At 42.3% G+C, this 25,544-nt stretch overlaps 1 pseudogene; it reads left to right on the top strand.

Annotated features, from left to right (window-relative positions):
- The window catches only part of LOC110490722, a 59,262-nt pseudogene extending 47,848 nt beyond the window's left edge, over positions 1–11,414 (top strand).
- Positions 11,415–25,544: the final 14,130 nt, after the last annotated feature.

Below are 25,544 nucleotides of genomic sequence, written 5' to 3'. Positions count from 1 at the left end.
ATCACGCACACCGACCAGATAATGTGTATTCTATCTAATTTTATCTTTGGGGAAAGGGACAGCAGGATTACATGGGCCTTACATGTGTAGCTTCATAATGGTGCGGTTTTCAGGGATCAGGGGTTCTGTCCAGGCCATGAAAGGGATCCTCACTAGTCTTTCACAGCTGGTGGCTTGAGAAGCGCTTCCCCTGTTGCTGGTGAGTCGTGGCATCATCAGTATTCCTGAGGAAATGCTTCCTGTGCTGTGTGTTGTTGGGGCAGAGTGGAGCGGAGGGGTGGTCAGCTCCTGGCCCTGGTTCTGGCCCGGCACACACTGCTCGTCTTCTGGCACCACATCTGAGGGGAGTGGAGAGAGAAACACCACCATGTCCTGTCCAGCTCTCTGAGCCCTGGTCTGTCAGAGCTAGAAGGCTCAATTCAAAACTCCTCAATGTCTGCAATCCTGTCCTATGTAAGAATGCTGTTCATCGACTACAGCTCAGCATTTAACACCATAGTACCCTCCAAACTCGTCATTAAGCTCGAGACCCTGGGTCTTGACCCTGCCCTGTGCAACTGGGTCCTGGACTTCTGACGGGCCGCCCCCAGGTGGTGAGGGTAGGAAACAACATCACTGATCCTCAACACTGGGGCCCCACAAGGGTGCGTTCTCAGCCCTCTCCTGTACTCCCTGTTCAACCATGACTGCGTGGCCATGCACGCCTCCAACTCAATCATCACGTTTGCAGACGACACAGTGGTAGGCTTGATTACCAACAACGGCGAGACGGCCTACAGGGAGGAGGTGGGGGCCCCCTCGGAGTGTGGTGTCAGGAAAATAACCTCACACTCAACGTCAACAAAACAAAGGAGATGATCGTGGATTTCAGGAAACAGCAGAGGGAGCACCCCCCCTATCCACATTGAAGGGACAGTAGTTAAGGAGGTGGAAAGTTTTAAGTTCCTCGGCGTACACAAACAGAAATGGTCCACCCACACAGACAGCGTGGTGAAGAAGGCAACAGCAGGAGGCTAAATAAATTTGGCTTGTCACCAAAAACAATCAAACTTTTACAGATGCACAATCGAGAGCATCCTGTCGGGCTATATCACCGCCTGGTACGGCAACTGTATGGCTTTCCAGAGGGTAGTGAGGTCTGCACAACGCATCAACGGGGGCAAACTACCTGCCCTCCAGGACACCTACACCACCCAATGTCACAGGAAGGCCAAAATGATCATCAAGGACAACAACCACATGAGCCACTGCCTGTTCACCCCGCTATCATCCAGAAGGTGAGGTCAGTACAGGTGCATCAAAGCTGGGACAGAGAGACTGAAAAACAGCTTCTATCTCAAGGTCATCAGACTGCTACCACTCAAATCTCTAGCCACTTTAATAATAAAAAATTGGATGTAATAAATGTATCACTAGTCACTTTAAACAATGCCACTTTATATAATGTTTACATACCCTACAGTACTCATCTGATATGTATATAATGTACTCTATACCGTCTACTGCATCCTGCCTATGCCGTTTGGCCATCACTCATCCATATATTTATATGTACATATTCTTATTCATTCCTTTACACTTGTGTGTATAAGGTAGTTGTTGTGAAATTGTTAGATTACTTGTTAGATATTACTGCATGGTCGGAACTAGAAGCACAAGCATTTTGCTACACTCGCATTAACATCTGCTAACCATGTGTATGTGACCAATAACATTTGATTTGATTTGTCCCTTGTGAAATAGGCCACTCACATTGAGGCTAGTGTGATTGTGGTTAACTGGTGTGGCTATTGATTGATTTATCCTTTATTTAACAAGGTGAGTCCCATTGAGATGTAAATGTATTTTACAAGTGAGCACAACCCCACACAACCTCCAAAGGGAGGGGGTTATGATTAATCAAATGAAATCAAATGTTATTTGTCGCATGCACCGAATACAGGTGTAGACCTTACACTGAAATGCTTACTTACAAGCCCTTAACCAACAATACAGTTTTAAGAAAAATACCAACAAAAAAAAACAAGAAATACAAGTAACAAATCATTAAAGAGCAGCAGTAAAATAACAATAGCGAGGCTATATACAGGGGGTACCGGTACAGAGTCAATGTGCAGGGGCACTGGTTAGTCAAGGTAATTGAGGTAATATGTACATGTAGGTACAGTTATTTAAGTGAGTAAGCATAGATAATAAAGTAGCAGAGTAGCAGCATCGTAAAATAGGGGGCAATGCAAATAGTCAGCCTGGGTAGCCATTTGATTAGATGTTCAGGACTCTTAAGGCTTGGGGGTAGAAACTGTTTAGAAGCCTCTTTGACCTAGACTTGGTGCTCCGGTACCGCTTGCTGTGAGGTAGTGGAGAAAACAGTCTATGACTAGGGTAGCTGGAGTCTTTTACATTATTTAGGCCTTCCTCTGACACCGCCTGGTATAGAGGTCCTGGATGGCAGGAAGCTTTGCCCCAGTGATGTACTGGTCCGTTCGCACTACCCTCCTTAGTGCCTTGTAGTCGGAGGCCGAGCAGTTGCCATACCAGGCAGTGATGCAACCAGTCAATGGTGCAGCTGTGGAACCTTTTGAGGATCTGAGGACCCATGCCAAATCTTTTCAGTCTCCTGAGGGGGAATAGGCTTCATGACTGTCTTGGTGTGTTTGGACCATGATTGTTTGTTGGTGATGTGGACACCTAGGAATTTGAAGCTCTCAACCTGTTCCTCTACAGCCACGTCAATGAGAATTCACGTAGCACTATTATCACCTTTTATCCCGTTGGGAAAGGGCAGTGTTGAGTGCAATAGAGATTGCATCATCTGTGGATCTGTTGGGGCGGTATGCAAATTGGAGTGGGTCTAGGTTTTCTGGGATAATGGTGTTGATGTGAGCCATGACCAGCTTTCAATGCACTTCATGGCTACAGATCTGAGTGCTACGGGTCAGTAGTCATTTAGGCAGGTTACCTTAGTGTTCTTGGGCACAGGGACTATGGTGGTCTGCTTGAAACATGTTGGTATTACAGACTCAGACAGGGGGAGGTTGAAAATGTCAGTGAAGACACTTGCCAGTTTGTCAGTTTGTCAGTTTGCTCAGAGTACACGTCCTAGTAATCCGTCTGGCATGCGGCCTTGTGAATGTTGACCCGTATACATTTTAGGGGTTCCGCTAGCGGAACGTTTCGACAACATCCGGTGAAATTGCAGATCGCGAAATTCAAAGTAAATTATTAGAAATATTTAACTTTCATACAATCACAAGTTTACAGCACACCAAACAGTTTACACAAGTTTACAGCACACCAAAATACAGCTTAACGTTTTGTTAATCCAGCCACCATGTCAGATTTCAAAAAGGGTTTACGGGGAAAGCAAACCATGCTATTATCTGAGAACAGCAACCCATCAAACAAACTCATGACAATCATAATTCAACCCACCAGGCATGACCCAAAACTCAGAAATAACGATATAATTCATGCCTTACCTTTGAAGATTTTCTTCTGTTGGCACACCAATATGTCCCATAAACATCACAAGTGGTACTTTTGTTCGATTAATTCCGTCGTTATATCTCCAAAATGTCAATTTATTTGGAGCGTTTGGTTCAGAAAAACACCAGTTCCAACTCGCCCAACATGACTACCATTTATCTAATAGGTTACCTGTAATATTGGTCCAAACATAATACAACTTTAGGTATTTTAAAACGCAAATAATCTATAAAGTTTAAGACGGAATACACTGTGTTCAATTGTGGCTAAAATGAAAATGGAGCTACTTTCATGTCGCCCGCCCCAAACAAAAGAGTACACTAGGCTCGACCCTCGTTCTGAATAGCCATACTTCTTCATTTCTCTAAAGAAAAACATCAACCAATTTCTAAAGACTGTTGACGTCTAGTGGAAGCAATAGGAACTGCAACAAAGTGGCACAGAAATCTAGGTTCCCATAGAAACCCAATTTAAATTTCCTGGATGGTTTGTCCTTGGGATTTTGCCTGCCAAATAGGTTATGTTATACTCACAGACATTATTTTATCGGTTTTAGAAACTTTAGAGTGTTCTCTATCCAAATCTACCAATTATATGCATATCCTTCTGGGCCTGAGTAACAGGTTTCTGGGCCTGAGTAACAGGCAGTTTACTTTGGGCACGCTTTTCATCCGGACGTGAAAATACTGCCCCCTATCCCAAACAGGTTTTAAAGGTCTTAATCACCGAGGCAATAGTGTCATAGATGGAGATATAATGTTGATGGAGATGTAGATGGAGCGTGCTTTGTGACAATTATCATTCTGCCCTCTCTAATTATACACTTTCCATAATCTTGGTTCATTATTTCCATATTAATCGAGACATTACAGGCTGGCAGTAGCTGTGTATGACACCCTGATACTCAGTGGTGGAAAAAGTACCCAACTGTCATGAGTAAAAGTCACTCAGTAAAATTCTACTTGAGGAAGTCTGAAAAAATGTAGTTTCAAATAGACGTAAGTATGAAAAGTAAATGTAATTGTTAAAATGTACTTAAGTATCAAAAGTAAAAGTATAAATAATTTCAAATTAGCAAACCAGATGGCACCTTTTTCTTGTTTTTTTAAATTACGGAAAGCCAGGGCACACTCCAACACTCAGACATAAATTACAAACGAAGCATGAGAGTTTAGTGAGTCCTCCAGATCAGAGGCAGTAGGGATGACCAGTGACGTTAGGTTGATAAGTGTGTGAATTTAACTATTTTCCTGCCCTGCTAAGAATTCAAAATGTATTGAGTACTTTTGGGTGTCAGGGAAAATGTATGGTGTAAAATATACATAATATTCTTAAGGAATGTAGTGAAGTAAAAGTAAAAGTAATCAAACATATAAATAGTAAAGTACAGATACCCCCAAAAATGACTTAAGTAGCACTTTAAAGTATTTTTACTTAAGTACTTTACAGCACCTTTGATGCTGTATATTCCCCCCTTAGGCGACGATTATGTTGATGTATGATTTAAAAAGCATCCCGATCTGCCAAGCCTCAATGAAGGCTGCGTCCGAGGTGGTTCTGAAAGAGGCTCACCAGCGGCGGTAGCCCCATAAGTGTCTGAGACTCCTGTGGTATCAGCCCATTACTGGTGCCCATGAACTCAAATCAGGGTCTATGATGGTAGCTTGGCCTGAACGGTCAGGGAAACACACTGACTCCTTCAGTTCCTTTGTGACTGACTCCGGTCCCTTGTTCTTCTGAACAGTGTAGGCTACATGGAAAGGTCACTAGATACAGATGTGCTATCTTAATTTGACCAGTTTCTCACAGCTGGAAAATAATCCTGCAGCAACAGGAAATGTGAAGTATTATGTGGATTATAATTAATGGACCTTTTTGTATGGGTTGATACATTTTTTGAAAGGATTTATCAAATCTGACATTTTAAAGTGGAAATTTCAAACTTTAGAAGCCTTTTTATACCTTGAATAGACTGTAACTAGCATTTCCTGCTGCACAGGAAAATTCTCTGCAACAACAGCGTGATCAAATGAAGATAGAACATCTGTAGGCATTCTGAGTATTAGTGTACTGAACAGTGTTGGCCTAACCTACATGGAGGGGTAGAAAAGGAAGTCCAAATTACTCATCATCCAAATGGATAGGCTGACATTAGATAGGTCTGCTGTAGAAGTATTAGTTTCCCTTGGCCCTCGTATTACTTGGCAAGAAATCCCCCCCCAAATTACTCTGTTGATTTCTGTAAATGGCTTTTTATAACAAACAGAACCTATCTCACCTATTTGGCGTGCTTGATGTGGAATAGCTACTGGCACACCACACAGACCATCCGTATTGACAATGGCACTTTCCGTGGAGCAGAAAGCAGGACAGAACCATGGCTACTCACATTACCTCCGATTGGGCTGACTGGCACTGATGGGGTTTTGATTTTTGCTAAGGCTGATGAAAAGGCTTTTTATTTTTCCTTAGCATGTGTGTATCTTTCATTTTCTCTGCTCTGCTCAAATGCCCCGGCTTGCCTCCCTGCCCATTACACTGAATTCTGCTCCCTTTATTTTACAGATTGAGAGCGCCAAGCTAATAACAGGCTTTTGACATTTAGGATGTAGGGGAAATGGTGCGCTCCTTTGTCGGTGGATTGGAACTGATTGTTAATTTGCTGAAATCAAACAACAAAGAGGTACTGGCAAGTGTGTGCATCTCATTGAAGGAGGACATAAAATACCTATAATCCTTCTCAATTAGTGTTTACTGGGAATATTCAGTCCTATTATAAATTGACTATCTATTATATTATCATAAAGTAACTTAATAGTTCTGAGATCCCTGTAAACAAGCTCTATTGAGTAGTATTCATAGTATAGGCCCTAGTCAAAAGTAGTGCACTATATAGGGAATAGGGTACCATTTGAGATGCACCCATAGATGTCTGATGTCTTGTTCTCTGTATTACAGACTGATGATAAGCTGTGTCGTTACCTGGCTGAGGCAGTCGCCCGCTGCTGCATGTGCGGCAGTAACAGGGTATCGTTTGGGGAGGCCGTCCCCCCCTGAAGTCCAAGGACTCCTCGGTCCACCAGACCGCAGCTCAGACCCTGTTCCAGAACCCCAGCAACTACATCACCATGCACGAGAACAGAGTGGTGAAGGTATGTTCACTTCTTTGCTCACAAGCACTTGTCCTTTCCACACCTAGTGGTCAAGGTACTGATTGGTAATCGATTCCAGGCTGTGTCGCAGCCGGCCGCAACCCGGGAGACCTATGAGGCAACGCACGATTGGCTCAGCGTCGTCCGAGTTAGGGGAGGGCTTGGCTGGTTGGGATGTCCTTGTCCCATCACGCTGTAGCGCCTCCTGTGGCGGGCCTGGTGCATGCACGCTGACATGGTTGCCAGTTGTACTGTTTCCTAAGACACATTGGTGCGGCTGGCTTCCGGGTTAAACATGCAGTGAGTCAAGAAGCAGAGCGACTGTGCAGGGTCGTGTTTCGGAGGACGCATGGCTCTCGACCTTCGTCTCTCCCGAGTCCATATGGGAGTTGCAGCGAGGTGACAAGACTGCAACTGCCAATTGGATATCACAAACTTGGTGAGAAAAAAAGGTAAAAAGTAAAAAACACATATATTTTCATTAATATCTTTGCTCAAGATGATTTCCTCCGAGCATTCTCCTCACACCTTCATAAACTTTCTTTAAATGTGTATTTATACAGTACCAGTCAAAGGTTTGGACAAACCTACTCATTCAAGGGTTTTTCTTTATGTTTTACTATTTTCTACATTGTATAATAACAGTGAAGACATCAAAACTATGAAATAACACATATGGAATCATGTAATAACTAAAGAAGTGTTAAACAAATCGAAATATATGGCTACTTTGAAGAATTTCAAATATAACATATATCTTGATTTGTTTAACACTTTTTTGGTTATTACATGATTCCATATGTGTTATTTCATAGTTTTGATGTCTTCGCTATTATTCTACAATGTAGAAAATAGTCAAACATAAAGAAAAACCCTTGAATAAGTAGGTGTGTCCAAACTTTGACTGGTACAGTAATTCCTTTAGATTTTCAGTATAATGTAATTGCACATAGTTATTTTTTGCAGTTTAGTTGGTGTTTTGAGACAAAATACTTAATCAGCATTGATGAAAAAGTCTATGAGCCCCATCACTCTACTTTGTTTTAGTGATGTGTGAAAACATTGGTAATAAACGCTGAAAAGCTGTAACTATTTTCAGAGCCTTTGACCAACGGAGCAGAAACAAAGCTAGTTTTATTATTTTCCGTAACATGACTCCACTTTCTAACCGTCATGGGAATTCAGCAAAGCAAACAACTCAGTGTGTGCAAAGTGCCACTTCCCTTGTAGACCCTAGATGCCATTACAGAGCAAGTCAAAAGGCTGTATCTTGGGTAACTGTTGCTAGGAGTTGTCCCCTGACATGAGAGCAGAATGCGGCAGTGACATGTTTTAGGCCCAAGGAACAGGGCCACAGTTGTCTAGAGCTAAAGGAGAACAACACTATGTTATGGGGGATACTTCAATGTTATTTTGTCATAATCCATAATTGACTCAGAATAGGGAATAATATTCTTTATTATTTTCATTTTCCAAAGCTTTTTCCTAACTAGTCATGTTTATATTTATGTGACATTAATCTAAATATTTGAAGCTTAGATTAAACTGTGTTTAATGTCATGTCGTAGAGAACAGTGTAATGCAATGTTTGGGAAAATGTTCCAGTTTTTTTTTCTAATTCAATCACATTACTTTCAGAACAGGATTTTCACACGAGAAATCTTTTGTGACCACATAGTTTTTTTTTCAACAACAACTGCGATATAAATTTAAGAAGTGGTTCTACCATTGCAGCCAAATATTTGTTCCCATGTTCATTTAATGGTGTACTTTAGCTTGATCTGCTGTTGCAGTGTATGTGGTTCAACGCTAGCCATGATTGGTAGCTGGACTGAACATTGGGTGTTCCGATGTCCAATTTGCAAAAGTCGTTAAGCAGAATATTTTTTTTGTAGTTCAAGCCACAACAAAACCTGGACAGCTGTGTGAGTGTGTTTGTGTCTCTGTACGTACACGTTTGTGTACGTGTGTGCGTGTATGCTCGCCCTGCATACCACCCTGATAATCAGTCTCTTTCTGTTTGCCCTTATTAATGTGCCCAGTGCAGAGTGAGTTGTTTCAACACAAATCCAAAATGTATTTTGGGGATTTTAAAGAGCTTAATTAAGAAAGAAAGGCAGGCCACGTTACGTTACACCACTATTGCGTGTTTAAATTGTTGTTCATCTGAGCAGTTAAAGGAAACACACACATGGCAGCTGCATTGTTTCAGTCTGACTGGGTTCATACTAACAGTCTGTGGATGCCTGACGCCTGGAAACATTACAGCACCAGAGCCTGTCTGTAGTCAATCAATCAATCAAATGCATTTATAAAGCCCTTTTTACATCAGAAGATTTCACAAGTGCTTATGCAGAAATGCAGCCTAAAAACCCCAAAGAGCAAGCAATGCAGATGTAGAAGCACGGTGGCGAGGAAAAACCCCATAGGAAGGCAGGAAGAAACTTAGGGAGGAACCAAGCCCTGACGGGTGGCCAGTCCTCGGTATTGCCCCACTGGGAACACATTGGTTGAATCAACGTTGTTTCCATGTCATTTCAATGATTTTACGTTGACCCAGAGGAGAATAGATGTTGACTTGATGTATGTGCCCAGTGGGGCAACACTAAGTGAGACATTGAGGCCTGGCCAACATTATGTAGGGCCGGCAGGTAGCCTAGTGGTTCGAGCGTTGGGCCAGTAACCAAAAGGTTGCTGGGATTGAATCCCCGAGCTGACAAGGTAAAAACCTGTTGTTCTTTCTCTGAACAAGGCAGATATCCCACTGTTCCCCGGTAGTCAGTCAATCTAAATAAGAATTTGTTCTTAACTGACTTGCCTAGTTAAATAAAGTCTATATAAAAAAAGTGTACATCCTGCTTATGATCTATGGATTGGTGTGTTAAAACAATATTTCCTATCCTTGTTTGAGTGGGGTTTATCAAGGAGCGATGCTGGGCTCTCTTTCTGTAATGTTACATTCGGTCTAATTTACGGCGGAGTGTAAAATTCAAGACTGCCTCTTGTATTATTGCAACCATATATCAAAGGGTATTTTCTCTGCCATTGAAAAGCTCTCAAAACATGTACAACCACAAGTAGTATAATGCTTTTGTAGGATTCTCTCTCTCTCTCTCTCTCTGCACTCAGAGTACTGTAACTTTCCTCCCCAGCATTCTTAATGGTGTATAACACAGTCCCCTAAGCTTAGCAGAGGAAATTAAGCATTGAAAAGAAAGTATTTTACACTGGAAAAGACATTAGTGATCTGTCTGAGTTTTTTCGCTTCTTTTTTTTTCGGTCCCTCGGTCTTAAAATATCCAAATGCTATTTCATTGCATCTCGTCAAATTTCATAAACTGCATTTAAACCTTAAAGCAACTTTTAATATTGCATGAAAACATCAACATCATATGAAAACATCCTTATATGAGCAGAGTTAATATCCCCAAACTATTTTTTAGTGTTTGCCTCTGTGATTTCATTAGGTGTACAAAATGCTTCACTTAGAGGTTTTGTGTTTTGCCACTGTGTTATTGTGGGTTTTGTCCTGCATTCCGTTCCCTGGTTCTATTGGGCAGCTCTGTGAACAAGTTCAGGAATGAGGAGCTTTCGGGGGCTGCTAGCTTTCCCAGAGGAAGTGTGTACCAGGGCTAAGCAGAAAAAGTGACAAGATGAATTGCCCTTCCCGTTTGATTTGACATCTACACTTGGTATCTCACAGTTTTATAAGGATGGTGCTTGATTTTGTCCCTTGTACAAAATCAACACACCCTCCTCTTTGCTTTACGTTGCTTCCAGAGGGCTGGGGATTGTTTGCTGAAACCATAAATCCTTGTGGACAGCTTCAGACAACTTTCTGTATTAAAGAGGCTCTTTCACAAGAAAGCTTTGTGAGGTAAATTGATGTAAATTACCAAATGCAGATGGTAATTGTTGGTAATTTTCAACTGAAAGTATTCCAGAAATTGGCCGTTGCCATCTCGTAGCTGGTATGTATTTTATAGCTTTAAATCTCTAAATGAGAAAAATGTTGTGCTGTTGTTGCCACGGGTGCTCTACACTCCTCCTGTGCTTTGCTTTGCACTGTCTGTGTTTTCATTTTCGTTTTCTGTGTACTGTATGCTCAAAGTAAACAAGTGAACAAGAAAAGGGAGAGAGGGGATAGAATAAAGAGAGAGCGGGATAAGGAGGTAGAGTGAGAGAGTGAGTGAAAGCAGCAGTCCGGAAAAAACACTGCAGCAAATATTTCTGAAGTTTCCTCTTAGTCATGCTTTATCTGTAACAGGATTTCAGGTTGTGGACTGGATGTGGTGAGCAGATGATACCCCAGCCACTGGAGCTGCTCCGTGCAACTAGCTACTGTACTGTATGTTTGAAATATGTAGTGTGTTATGTGTTACGCTGCCTAGTGCTGTGACTCCAGCCTCTCTCTAATGTCTGGTCTGGGATGAGGAGGGATGTCCAGTCCAGCAGCTCTCTCAGGTTGGATATGTGTGTGTGGAACCAGTATAGATTTAGACTAAGTCTTACAGTACAGTAAACCTTCCTTGAGGCAACCCCCCCCCCCCCCCCAAGTCAATGATTTGAACGCTGCTGACAGACGCTACTGACGCTACTGACAGAGAGATGTGGGGGGGGACTGCTAAACGGTCCTGGCTCAGTTGAGGCTGTAGGGAATTTTGTTTACCTTGACTTCCCTCAGTAACTCCCCTTCCCCTCTGCCCAGAGCTCAGCTCAGCTAAATGCGGCCCGTTTGAGCTGTTCGCTCACAGCGTGGAAGGAGCAGGGGCCTGAAACACAATGTTTGCATCCCAAATGGCACCCTATTAGTGTACTACTTTTGACCAGGGCCCAGATCAAATGTAGTGCACTATATAGGGAATAGGGTGCCATTTGGTATATATTCATGGGAACACTGGGCCAGGAGGACAGAAGTTCCAGGACCAGTCCTGTAATGCCTGGTTGGTTGTCAGACCCAGGTGCTTTCATGGAGGATTTAGAGACCCCAACTCTTCAGGAAACAGAAGCCCAACACCGGAGCACTTAACTCCTTCATGTGTGACAGGAGGGGAGGCAGGTAGCCTAGTGGTTAGAGCTTTGGACTTGTAACCGAAAGGTTGCAAGATCAAATCCCCGTGCTGACAAGGTAAAAATCTGTCGTTGAATATTGCATTAATTTAAGCAAATTGCAGGTGTTTTGGCAGGTGTGCGAAAGAGTGAGTACAATTGTATACAATTTCCACAATAACTACATGCACGTGGCTTGCTGATCAAAACTGATGAGTTGATTCTCAGTGAAATTGTCGTACTCTTCACAACTTCTAAACATTCTTTCATCGTGTGAGCCATCACATGCAAAATTATCCATTCAATTATCAAAATCTGTCAGACATGCATGTATATTCCATAAATATCTATGACATGAAATGTTTGTGATGTCTGCTAAATTGGCAAATGACCTGCCAGGTGACACAGAAATGAAATAGGAATCACAATCTTACCAATCAACCAATCAAATTTGGAAGCATATATATGGAGCTTGCACAATCACTACCATTTTTTAACACGGAGGAACATCACAACCCTGAACAGCAGCTACATGCTCGTGGAAGTGAAAAAATAAGATGTGTAAGAATGCGTGGTGGTGGTGTTAGGGGAAGACATAATAGAGGAAGAGGTAGAATGCAAAGAATAAGAGTCCCTGATGAAATCAAAGCCACAATTGTGGGACATGTCATAAACCACAGTCTTACAATGGAAGAGGCTGGTCATAGTGTTCAGCCTAATGTAAACAGGTCCACAGTGTCATCAATTGTGCAAACATTCCGTAGGGAAAACAGGTAAATATGTACAGATTATTTTACTTTCGTTACAGGATTTCATTGACAACAATAGAGAAACTATTGTAAAAGTAAATGCAAGTCTGAAAATCACAATGTACCTTAAGATATGTATGAGGAATATACAGTAATACAGCAAAATTTGAATACAATATACAACTCTGTAGCACAATGTATTTGTGAATTCTACATGTCATATATAGGACCTCATGCTGTTGGCAGAGCAGCAGTATTCAGCCATCAGCAAGAACACGACATTTGCAACATGGTCATAGCCAACAATTCCGTCAGGCTAAGAGAGATCCAAAGTGCAATGATATATGACAACAATATATTCACAAAAATCAATTCTGTCAGCATTTCCACTATAGACAGAGTTTTGAAAAAAAAAATCAAGTGACTATGAAACAACTCTACAAGGTGCCATTTGAGAGGAATAGTGACCGATTGAAGGAGCTGCGGTACCAGTATGTCCAGGTAGGAGCTGTAGTACCAGTATGTCCAGGTAGGAGCTGTGGTACCAGTATGTCCAGGTAGGAGCAATGGTACCAGTATATTCAGGTAGGAGCTGTAGGACCAGTATGTCCAGGTAGGAGCTGTGGTACCAGTATGTCCAGGTAGGAGCTGTTGTACCACTATGTTCAGGTAGGAGCTGTGGTACCAGTATGTTCAGGTAGGAGCTGTGGTACCAGGATGTCCAGGTAGGAGCTGTAGTACCAGTATGTCCAGGTAGGAGCTGTGGTACCAGTATGTCCAGGTAGGAGCTATGGTACCAGTATGTTCAGGTAGGAGCTGTGGTACCAGTATGTTCAGGTAGGAGCTGTGGTACCAGTATGTCCAGGTAGGAGCTGTAGGACCAGTATGTTCAGGTAGGAGCTGTAGGACCAGTATGTCCAGGTAGGAGCTGTGGTACCAGTATGTTCAGGTAGGAGCTGTGGTACCAGTATGTCCAGGTAGGAGCTGTAGGACCAGTATGTCCAGGTAGGAGCTGTGGTACCAGTATGTTCAGGTAGGAGCTGTAGGACCAGTATGTCCAGGTAGAAGCTGTGGTACCAGTATGTCCAGGTAGGAGCTATGGTACCAGTATGTTCAGGTAGGAGCTGTGGTACCAGTATGTTCAGGTAGGAGCTGCGGTACCAGTATGTCCAGGTAGGAGCTGTAGGACCAGTATGTCCAGGTAGGAGCTGTGGTACCAGTATGTCCAGGTAGGAGCTGTAGGACCAGTATGTCCAGTTAGGAGCTGTGGTACCAGTATGTCCAGGTAGGAGCTGTAGTACCAGTATGTCCAGGTAGGAGCTGTAGGACCAGTATGTCCAGGTAGGACCTGTGGTACCAGTATGTCCAAGTAGGAACTGTGGTACCAGTATGTCCAGGTAGGAGATGTGGTACCAGTATGTTCAGATAAACCATTGGTGTGCACATGGTATATTGTACAGTGTGTTTTACTGTACTTCAATGATGCCTGTATATACAGTGTCTTGCGAACGTATTCGGCCCCCTTGAACTTTGCGACCTTTTGCCACATTTCAGGCTTCAAACATAAAGATATAAAACTGTATTTTTTTGTGAAGAATCAACAACAAGTGGGACACAATCATGAAGTGGAACGACATTTATTGGATATTTCAAACTTTTTTAACAAATCAAAAACTGAAAAATTGGGCGTGCAAAATTATTCAGCCCCCTTAAGTTAATACTTTGTAGCGCCACCTTTTGCTGCGATTACAGCTGTAAGTCGCTTGGGGTATGTCTCTATCAGTTTTGCACATCGAGAGACTGAAATTTTTTCCCATTCCTCCTTGCAAAAGAGCTCGAGCTCAGTGAGGTTGGATGGAGAGCATTTGTGAACAGCAGTTTTCAGTTCTTTCCACAGATTCTCGATTGGATTCAGGTCTGGACTTTGACTTGGCCATTCTAACACCTGGATATGTTTATTTTTGAACCATTCCATTGTAGATTTTGCTTCATGTTTTGGATCATTGTCTTGTTGGAAGTCAAATCTCCGTCCCAGTCTCAGGTCTTTTGCAGACTCCATCAGGTTTTCTTCCAGAATGGTCCTGTATTTGTCTCCATCCATCTTCCCATCAATTTTAACCATCTTCCCTGTCCCTGCTGAAGAAAAGCAGGCCCAAACCATGATGCTGCCACCACCATGTTTGACATTGGGGATGGTGTGTTGCTTTTACACCAAACATAACGTTTTGCATTGTTGCCAAAAAGTTCAATTTTGGTTTTATCTGACCAGAGCACCTTCTTCCACGTTTGGTGTGTCTCCCAGGTGGCTTGTGGCAAACTTTAAACTGCACTTTTTATGGATATCTTTAAGAAATGGCTTTCTTCTTGCCACTCTTCCATAAAGGCCAGATTTGTGCAATATACTAGGATTGTTGTCCTATGGACAGAGTCTCCCACCTCAGCTGTAGATCTCTGCAGTTCATCCAGAGTGATCATGGGCCTCTTGGCTGCATCTCTGATCAGTCTTCTCCTTGTATGAGCTGAAAGTTTAGAGGAACGGCCAGGTCTTGGTAGATTTGCAGTGGTCTGATACTCCTTCCATTTCAATATTATCGCTTGCACAGTGCTCCTTGGGATGTTTAAAGCTTGGGAAATCTTTTTGTATGCAAATCCGGCTTTAAACTTCTTCACAACAGTATCTCAGACCTGCCTGGTGTGTTCCTTGTTCTTCATGATGCGCTCTGCGCTTTTAACGGACCTCTGAGACTATCACAGTGCAGGTGCATTTATACGGAGACTTGATTACACACAGGTGGATTGTATTTATCATCATTAGTCATTTAGGTCAACATTGGATCATTCAGAGATCCTCACTGAACTTCTGGAGAGAGTTTGCTGCACTGAAAGTAAAGGGGCTGAATAATTTTGCACGCCCAATTTTTCAGTTTTTGATTTGTTAAAAAAGTTTGAAATATCCAATAAATGTCGTTCCACTTCATGATTGTGTCCCACTTGTTGTTGATTCTTCACAAAAAAATACAGTTTTATATATTTATGTTTGAAGCCTGAAATGTGGCAAAAGGTCGCAAAGTTCAAGGGGGCCGAATACTTTCGCAAGGCACTGTACTTCTTGAAGTTGTAAATACCCATAAGAACAGAAAACATTTATACTTTACTAAACTGTCTAATTCTAGAATAGGCTATGTGAAACGAACCATCTATTTTGTTGCTATATAGAGAATAATGGAGCTGGAAGGACATGAAATGACCCACATTCTTGTTTTTGTGGACTCGGCTGGGTTCAATCTGGCCAAAGGCAGGAGGCGTGGCCACAATCTCATTGGACACCGAATCACAATTGCCACACCAGGCCAACGTGGGGGCAACATTACAATGTGTGCTGCCATTTCTGAGAATGGTGTGAGCACACATATTCCACACATTGGGCCCTATAACACCCAACTTCTCCTGGCCTTCCTAAATACACTTTACAGAGACCTAATACCAGAACACCAAAGAGGTTTATTTAGACCAGATTTGCCATATTATGTAATTGTGTGGGATAATGGTCGGCTTCCACCGAACCAACATTGTTAGGAAATGGTTTGCTGCACATGAAAGGATAACAATGGAGTTCCTTCCCACCATCCTCCCCTTTCCTGAATCCGAAAGAAGAGTTTTGTTCAGCATGGAGGTGGAAAGTATATGACTATCAGGCACAAGATCAGATGTCTCTGTTAGACGCCGTGAATGCTGCTTGTGAGGACATCACAGGCGATCATTGCAGGGGATGGTTGCACCACGCAAGGAGATTTTTCCCCCCGGTGCATCACAAGGGAAAACATCAGATGTGATGTTGACGAAAGTCTCCGGCTAGACCAACAAGAGCGACAGGATGCCCACCAAGAAGATGGGAACTTGTAGTGTTACGTACTGTGAGGAGGTACAATTTGTTTTTTTTTACAGAACTACTGCAGTTTTTTTGCGTGGCAAATTTTCTGTTCACTATAGATGACTTTACATGTCAGAAATATGTAAAAATGGACATGCAAATGTACATTTTCTGTTTTACATGTAACACATTGCTACAAAAATAAATGTGCTGTATACATACAAATGTGCATATCCTTTTTCTGTGTACTACAGTATTGAATTTTCCCAGTAAACTTTGACCTACTGTTGAAATCGGTATCTAAAAAGCTCAGTGTGATTGATACACAATAGCATTCAGCTAGACAAAACTGAAATGATTGTATAGTACAGTAAGCAGTCAGTGTCAACAAAAAAGTAGAACAGAACTGAAATGTGTATATAACAAACACTTCCAGGGTTGACTGCCATGTTGAAAAAACATCTAAACATTTTAACCAGTACGGCTCACATGATGACAACATTTTTTTAAATGTTGGTGGCATTGGCCAATTTAATGACACAATAACTTGGATTTGAAGCATGAATTAAATGTTTTGGGTGAGTTACTACATTTTGCAGACATGCAATAGAATTGGGATGTCCCATAAAACAGTTGTGACAATTGCACTTACAGTTTAGAGAATGTTAAGACTGTTTAAGAAAATGAGCCAAAGCGATTGAGAAAACATTATTTCTAAAAACCAGCTGAAAATCCAGTGTTTTTATGTTAAAGAGTTTTGTTCTATTTAAGTCTTCTATGATGTATATAAAGTGTAATATTGGGATACAAAAAATGGAATACATTTAAATATCTGACATGCTGCAGGTGTTTTTTTTTAAAGCCCATAACCATGTGTGTGAGGTGTACACTTTTGTTTCAGAGTAGATTGTTTAAGACTACCAAGAAACACTCTGTGTGACCCTGATTTAGCCCACTGCAGTAAAAGGTTAAAAACCTCAGACCCTCTTGATTCCTTTCTCAAACCAGGGTAGTGCGAGTGTTCATGTTACCGCGGTTTGGTAATATTCTAACAAGTGGTGCATTATAGTCTTTGAGATCCCAGCTGGGGAGGAGGAGGAAGAGAGGGAAAAAAATGCAAAGAGAGACATGCTTATCTTAGCCTAGCTGTGGGCTTGGGGAGACCTTATTTGGCCACGTCTGAATAACATGCTACGAAGTTGGCAAAACGTTGATTCTGGCACTTTGCAGGCATCCTCTCTTTTCACAAAAGAGACTTGTGTGTATAAAGTTTGCATTTCAAAGGTGTTTTGGATGCTATTAAAAAACAACAACATATAAACTAGTGTTACTGGCACAGAAACACTAAGTGATACACTGATGCAATGAAAGTGACTAGTATTCATAGGACAACATCCTTTTTTTTAATGTCCAAATCAGGGAACTAAATGGGAATAGAAGGGAATGGCAGTATTATTTTCTCATCTTTTTGGGGGTTTTGAATGTTCGCCCAGAGTGTGTCAGTTTGTGTGCTCACTGCTCATATGCGGAGAGGAGAAGCCTCATCTTTCATCTGTTTTCCTTTCACTATTTATCTTTGAGCAGAACATTCTGGGAATGTCTTTTTCTCTGCTCACTGGCACTGCGCTAGGCCGCTAGCTAACCACACAAATGTGCGGAGCAGGATTTTAAGTTTACATGTTTCACGGAAAGAGTCAGAGTTCAACCTCATCCTCCCATTGACTTACATTATGAACACAATGATAACATGGGAACAGAACAGAGACAAGTACTGCTCTGTAAAGATCAGCCCAGTACTGAACTCCCTATCAGGGCCAAGGGCAGGCTGGTTCAAACAGTTGGAGATAAGAGTCAATGAGGCATGATGTGAGGGTCTACTAGATGGCAGAGATTCACATTAAGGCGCGCGTGCGCGCACACACACACACACACACACACACACACACACACACACACACACACACACACACACACACACACACACACACACACACACACACACACACACACACACACACACACACACACAGGCCCAGTGCAGTCAAAAACATGATTTTTCTTATATATTTCCACACTATGTTGGATTTGTGAAATTGTGATCATGCCAATTTAGTGTAAGAGCTGACTGATATTTCAGCCTGTTCTGGTGGAATTTAGTTTTGGGCCTGGTGTCATCACCAGGTGGTAATTGAGTGAATAGACCACTAAGAAAGACAGTTCCAAACCTCTCTGACATGAAGAGCTATTTTCCAGTTTTCCCCTCCCCACTCAGACCACACCCAGACAGTCCTAGCAAAATTATAGCTTGATAAATTGCGCTTTCTAAGAAGCTATTTCTGTGTCTTTTTCACCCTTTTAATTGAAAACAATCACAGTAGGAATGTACTCTCTCTGAGATATATACACTGCTCAAAAAAATTAAGGGAACACTTAAACAACACAATATAACTCCAAGTCAATCACACTTCTGTGAAATCAAACTGTCCACTTAGGAATAAACACTGATTAACAATACATTTCACATGCTGTTGTGCAAATGGAATAGACAACAGATGGAAATTATAGGCAATTAGCAAGACACCCCCAATAAAGGAGTGGTTCTGCAGGTGGTGACCACAGACCACTTCTCAGTTCCTATGCTTCCTGGCTGATATTTTGGTCACTTTTGAATGCTGGCGGTGCTTTCACTCTAGTAGTAGCATGAGACGGAGTCTACAACCCACACAAGTGGCTCAGGTAGTGCAGCTCATCCAGGATGGCACATGACTGCGAGCTGTGGCAAGAAGGTTTGCTGTGTCTGTCAGCGTAGTGACCAGAGCATGGTGGCGCTACCAGGACACAGTCCAGTACATCAGGAGACGTGGAGAAGGCCGTAGGAGGGCAACAACCCAGCAGCAGGACCGCTACCTCCGCCTTTGTGCAAGGAGGAGCACTGCCAGAGCCCTGCAAAATGACCTCCAACAGGCCACAAATGTGCATGTGTCTACTCAAACGGTCAGAAACAGACTCCATGAGGGTTGTATGAGGGCCCGACGTCCATAGGTGGGGGTTGTGCTTACAGCCCACCACCGTACAGGACGTTTGGCATTTGCCAGAGAACACCAAGATTGGCAAATTCACCACTGGCGCCCTGTGCTCTTCACAGATGAAAGCAGGTTCACACTGAGCACGTGACAGACGTGACAGACTCTGGAGACGCCGTGGAGAACGTTCTGCTGCCTGCAACATCCTCCAGCATGACCGGTTTGGCGGTGGGTCAGTCATGGTGTGGGGTGGCATTTCTTTGGGGGGCCGCACAGCCCTCCATGTGCTTGCCAGAGGTAGCCTGACTGCCATTAGGTACCGAGATGAGATCCTCAGACCCCTTGTGAGACCATATGCTGGTGGGGTTGGCCCTGGGTTCCTCCTAATGCAAGACAATGCTAGACCTCATGTGGCTGGAGTGTGTCAGCAGTTCCTGCAAGAGGAAGGCATTGATGCTATGGACTGGCCCGCCCGTTCCCCAGACCTGAATCCAATTGAACACATCTGGGACATCATGTCTCGCTCCATCCACCAACGCCACGTTGCACCACAGACTGTCCAGGAGTTGGCGGATGCTTTAGTCCAGGTCTGGGAGGATATCCCTCAGGAGACCATCCGCCACCTCATCAGGAGCATGCCCAGGCGTTGTAGGGAGGTCATACAGGCACTTGGAGGCCACACATACTACTGAGCCTCATTTTGACTTGTTTTAAGGACATCAATCAAAGTTGGATCAGCCTGTAGTGTGGTTTTCCACTTTAATTTTGAGTGTGACTCCAAATCCAGACCTCCATGGGTTGATAAATTTGATTTCCATTGATAATTTTTGTGTCATTTTGTTGTCAGCACATTCAACTATGTAAAGAAAAAAGTATTTAATAAGAATATTTAATTCATTCAGATCTAGGATGTGTTATTTTAGTGTTCCCTTAATTGTTTTGAGCAGTGTATATATATATATACCAGTTAAGTCAGGCTAAGGCACAGAGACCAGAGGACTAAACCATTGGAGAGGCAGGCACACCGTTTCATGAAATGAGTCTGAATCAATTTAGTGAGGGGGAGTTAGTTGTTTACGAAAGTCTTAAAGTAGGATCATTTTCTTTGTATGCAGGACACTGTTTAGAATATTGTTTGCTGTGTTACTTAAATGATCACCAAGGTTGTGTCGTTTCAACACCAAAACGTAGGGACACAATTGGTTGACTGCTCATACACGCTTCCAAAGCCTGGTTCAACATATTCTTGCTTTACAAGACTTCAACTACAAAAGTTGCTATTTTACAGAGCTTTAAAGCTTACTTTTTGAGTTAGGCCTCAAACTTTAGAGCCTGAAAAGTACCTAGAATATACTGGATGATTAAATGCACTGTCAAGTATACATTTTGTTTGGGACTTGTGAGCTTTGGAGTGTTTAGTTCAGAGATTTGAAGTAACCTGTTTTGTTTATTATTGATGCAAACCAGAAAGAATCCAAAACTAAGTTGTGCGGCACACCATTTGTGATTTAATGAAGGAGCACACATTGAACACATTTAAAATGTCCATTGTGCCAGAGTATTTGTGCCTGCATTTACTTTGATTTTGATTTGGCACTGCAGCTGCCCACAAGCTTGATGTAGTCTCTTTTTAAACACGAAAAAACACGAAAAGATACCATACTAAAACCCATATAGTGTTTTTATTTGGCAGGCTCCTCCATTTGGGCTCCTGAGAGGCGCAGCGTTCTAAGGCACTGCATCTCAGTGCAAGAGGCATCACTACAGACCCTGGTTCAGATCCAGGCTGTGTCACATCCGCCCGTGATTGGGAGTCCCATAGGGCGGCGCACAATTGGCCCAGGGTCGTCCGGGTTTGCCCGGGGTAGGCCATCATTGTAAATAAGAATTTTGTTCTTAACTGGCTTGCCTGTTTAAATAAAATAAAATATTCTCCATAAGTTTACATGTTGTGACAGTATAATAAGTAACTATTTCGAACACAATAAAAATGTTTGAATGTATTTGATGTAAAAAAACAAAATGTGGGCCCCCAAAAAGAACATGTTCAGCAAACAGATCAAACAGCAGATCCATTAGACAAGCAGCAGTAATAGTCGGATATAATCTGACCTTTGGAGTAGGTTTTTAATGCCTAGCTCTGCTGCTGCATGCTAGACAAATGCTTTCATCTGAACAAACTTTGCAGAGAGAGGCAGGCAGACGTGCTGCTTGCAGCTGTAACCCATGTCCCTTGCTCTGGTTAGGAGGTTAAAGAGCGACAAACAGTGAGAGAGAGAGACACACGGAGGAGCCTGTCACAGACAAGTCACAGCTACCGTATACTGTGCATTGTAGCATGAGTGGCAGTGTGTGCACTAGCAAGTAGCATCTGACTTTGCACAAACTACTTGATACTTACAACACTTTCCATTATCAAGAGATTTACAGTATGTAAGTGTCATATCACCTCTGATTCACCAACTGCTTCCTTACATGAATGAATGAGATTGAACAGATTGTAGTGACTTTAACCCTGTCATCCCCCCCCCCCCCCCCCGCTGTACTGATGATGATGATGATGATGATGATGATGATGATGATGATGATGGTTAACATTGTCCTCTCCTCTCTCCTCCCTGCTCATTTAGCTCCTGCTAGGTATGATAGGCTCCACTGACGAGGTCCTTCTGGAGGCAGCCGCTGTCTGTGTAGCTAACATCCGCCGTCTTTGCCCTGGCCAATAAGAAGGCACGATGCGGTTAACCAATCACAACCACAACGACATCCGCAGCAGCTACTGTGTCCTCTTATTGCTGATTGGATGTCATGGGTACAGATCTACTCCAGTAGCCTTCCATCCACAGAGACTTTTCTCACTATGCCTCTATCCGATCCACCCATCCCACAGAATATAGGTGTGATTCAAATCAAATATGATGAGTGATGCATGTGTATTTATGTCCCTTCTTCCATCTGTCATAGTGGGAAGCTTTTAGTCCATGCTACCCAAGGATTTAGATCATTATTTCATTTGGAGTTCAAGCAAACATATAGGACATACAAACATGTGTGCCCATGCCAGATACCCCATCACTGTACCTGAGAGTGAAGCGGTTTAGAGCATGTATTGTTCAGTCACATTCCTTACGTAATAAACATGAGACACTGATATCTAAACAAGACCACATCTGGTTGTGTTACTCACTTCAACACATGCACCTTAAAACTGAAAATATGTCTGTGAATCACAGGGAACACAAACACAGACACAACCTTCAATGAGTCATTGAGAGATATTGGGAACATAATAATGCATTGTTGGGTCAGTATATATTAGGTTTGCTTATTTGCTCAACAGTCTGTCTGTCTGTATACAGAATCAAGAAGATATTCTCGTAAATGTTGAATGATACTCATAAATTCAATCAACATTGACGTAAACGGGCAGAATACGGCGATAACATCTCAGAATATAATAGAAGGTCCCTCCTGCACTACAAATTTGAGTAAATATGAATCTTAACATGTAATTGGTATGAGCAGTTTCCCTATTAATCACAATTACCTAATGTATTATCTGTTGCATTATGGGTAGACATGGCCATTATAAGTAATTGGGAAAATGTATATTTGAAATGTCCTCATTATTTTTGCCTGTAAAAAAAAGCAAGCAAATAAGTATTTGTGGGCACTGGGACCACCTTAGAACCAAAAACTAGCGTGGCATCTGCTCAACAATACCTATTAAACGACTCATACGTGACCAGAATCTTTCTAAGATCCAATAACTATTGCTGCCTATTTATACAAGTAATGACATGAATAAAAAAGAGAGAATGTATTGCTTTTTTATTGAATAGAAAACAAAACATAACAAACGTGAATTCAATAAGAAGAATGAATTGCTGCTTATGCTCAGACATCCCTACTAGTGTGGTAGGAAACTTGATGAGTGAGTATGTTCTCCTCCTCCTCTGTCTTGTGTCCAGTGTCCTTAGTCAAAACAGGCCATGTTAGTTTCCATTGTTTTACAATGGGCTGCATTCAGGCAGACCATGGCTGCTCCACCTCTCCTCTGGTCTGGCTGCTCCAGTGTCCTGGTCCTAATTAGCCTCCCAGGCTTACTGTAGCACTCAGCCACCGAGCCACTGGAGGCATCCCAAATGGCACCCTATTTCCTATATAGTGCACACGGCTCTGGTCAAAAGTAGTGCACTACACAGATAATAGGGTTCCATTTGGGACACAGCCACTGAGACTACTGACTCCTCCTGACTCCCATAAAACATTTCAAGGGACTTTCATCATTAATAATATCAGCCTGGCTGAGCTAATATTGAAAATTAGCAAAACATCAAAAATATGTGGTCGAAAAATCTTCATCACTCTTGTGATGTTTTAAGCAGTACCAGCTGTCACTGGGGGTTACTGTGGGAGCACGGAGACAGAGAGGAGAGAGTGAACTTTAACTTGATTACTCTGAAGAGGGAGCTCCTTCCAAAAATCTGAACGAGGAGCTGGAGCTGGGCTGAGGAAGGCCATTGTATCGAAACGATTCAAAACAAATAAATTCCCCAGTGATTAATGGCACTTTCATTGCTCATGCAGATGCACTTTACGACCTTTCAAAAAACATGCCATATCTGAAAACAGATTTTTAGGAAACGTTTAAATGAGAAGCATTTGGTAACCTAAACAAGCAGATGCTTGAGCAAGCCCCTCATGTTGTGTTCTGTCTCTCTGTTTCTCTATATTTCTCTCTCTCTCTCTCTCTCTCTCTCTCTCTCTGCCTCTTTCTCTCTCTGTTTCACTCTCTCTCTGTTAAGTGTTTAAACTTGGAGGTTGCTGACTGGAAGGATATGCATAACTAACATAATTAAACAAATGTTGCATGTTCTGCTGAAGGAAAGGAATTTATGAGATGTACAACTCCACTACATGTTTTAGCCATTGGAGAGGAGGGGCAGATGCACTGCACTGGGAGTTCAAGGGGCATAGCATTATCCACAGTGCTTAAAAATAAAAATAAAAATATTCCTCTTGTTCACGATGTCTTCCCAATGTATGCTGCTCAGTCAAGGTGACTAATTAACCAATTGAAAGCATCCTCCTTGTTATCGTCAATAAATAATGTGTTTCTTGTCTTGACTGTGTTTCTGAGCCCTGTGCTGCACTTTGAACAACATCAGGGGAAGGAAAGGGAAGTAATAACTAGTAAGATGGTTTCTCTGAGCTCTGGTCCTCTGGCCCATTGGTCATAAACCCACAGTTCAGTTGAGTGTATTAGCGGAGCCACAATCCCTCTGAGAAAGGAAACTGCCACTTTCTGTTAGCCTGTTGGCTGGCACAGGTACATTATTCATGGAAAATTAGAGGTTGTGTCTCCACGCTTTGGCAGAGGCAGCAATTACGTCTGGTCAGTCTCTTCCCTTTAGCCGCCATCACTGGAGATTCTGTCCTTCTTATGGCTTCATTGACAGGGGACAGACATAGTGGAGGGATATCCCTGACTGTTGTTGACCGGTCTGTTGTCCCCAGGTTCAAGGAAATGTGAAGGCCTGGCTGCCACACCCGCTAGACTGACTAGTACCTCTGACCGATAGCATGACCCTGCTGTACAATACACGCACAGTCCAGACTTCGTACTACTGTAATTCTCTATTGGTCAGGTGATGGGCTTAACCAAGGTTCAAAGGTCATATTGACTGTTTAATATACAATACAAGACAATACATTTAGTAGGAACTGGTAGTGAAATATTGGGATACGAGCTGCTCAACTGTCTCAGAATGGAACACTTCTTTTTCTGAAAACTTCACATCTCCCCAGGTGGCTACTTTGAAAAATATAAAATATATTTAGATTTGTTTTACACTTTTTTGGTTACTACATAATTCCTTATGTGTTATTTCATCGTTTTGGCGTCTTCACTATTATTCTATAATGTAGAAAATAGTTCAAATAAAGAAAAATCCTGGAATGAGTAGGTGAGTCCATACTTTTGACTGGAACTGTATAGCAAGCAACTATTTTTTTTTCTCCCACAAGTATTATCAGATTAACTACTTTGTATAGATAATTATCAGACTCAAGTTACAAATGCTGGTAAATACTCAAACACATTCGGTTTTAAAAAAAATCACAAAAGTAGTGCACTGGGCCATTACTGGTCCTGTATTAGCAGACAATATAGACCACTTCAGCCCAGGCGAAAAAATATATATGCAAAAGA

The sequence above is a fragment of the Oncorhynchus mykiss genome, chromosome 15, assembly GCF_013265735.2.
Source record: "Oncorhynchus mykiss isolate Arlee chromosome 15, USDA_OmykA_1.1, whole genome shotgun sequence".
NCBI lineage: Eukaryota > Metazoa > Chordata > Actinopteri > Salmoniformes > Salmonidae > Oncorhynchus > Oncorhynchus mykiss.
This window is presented reverse-complemented; position numbering and strand designations above follow the sequence as displayed.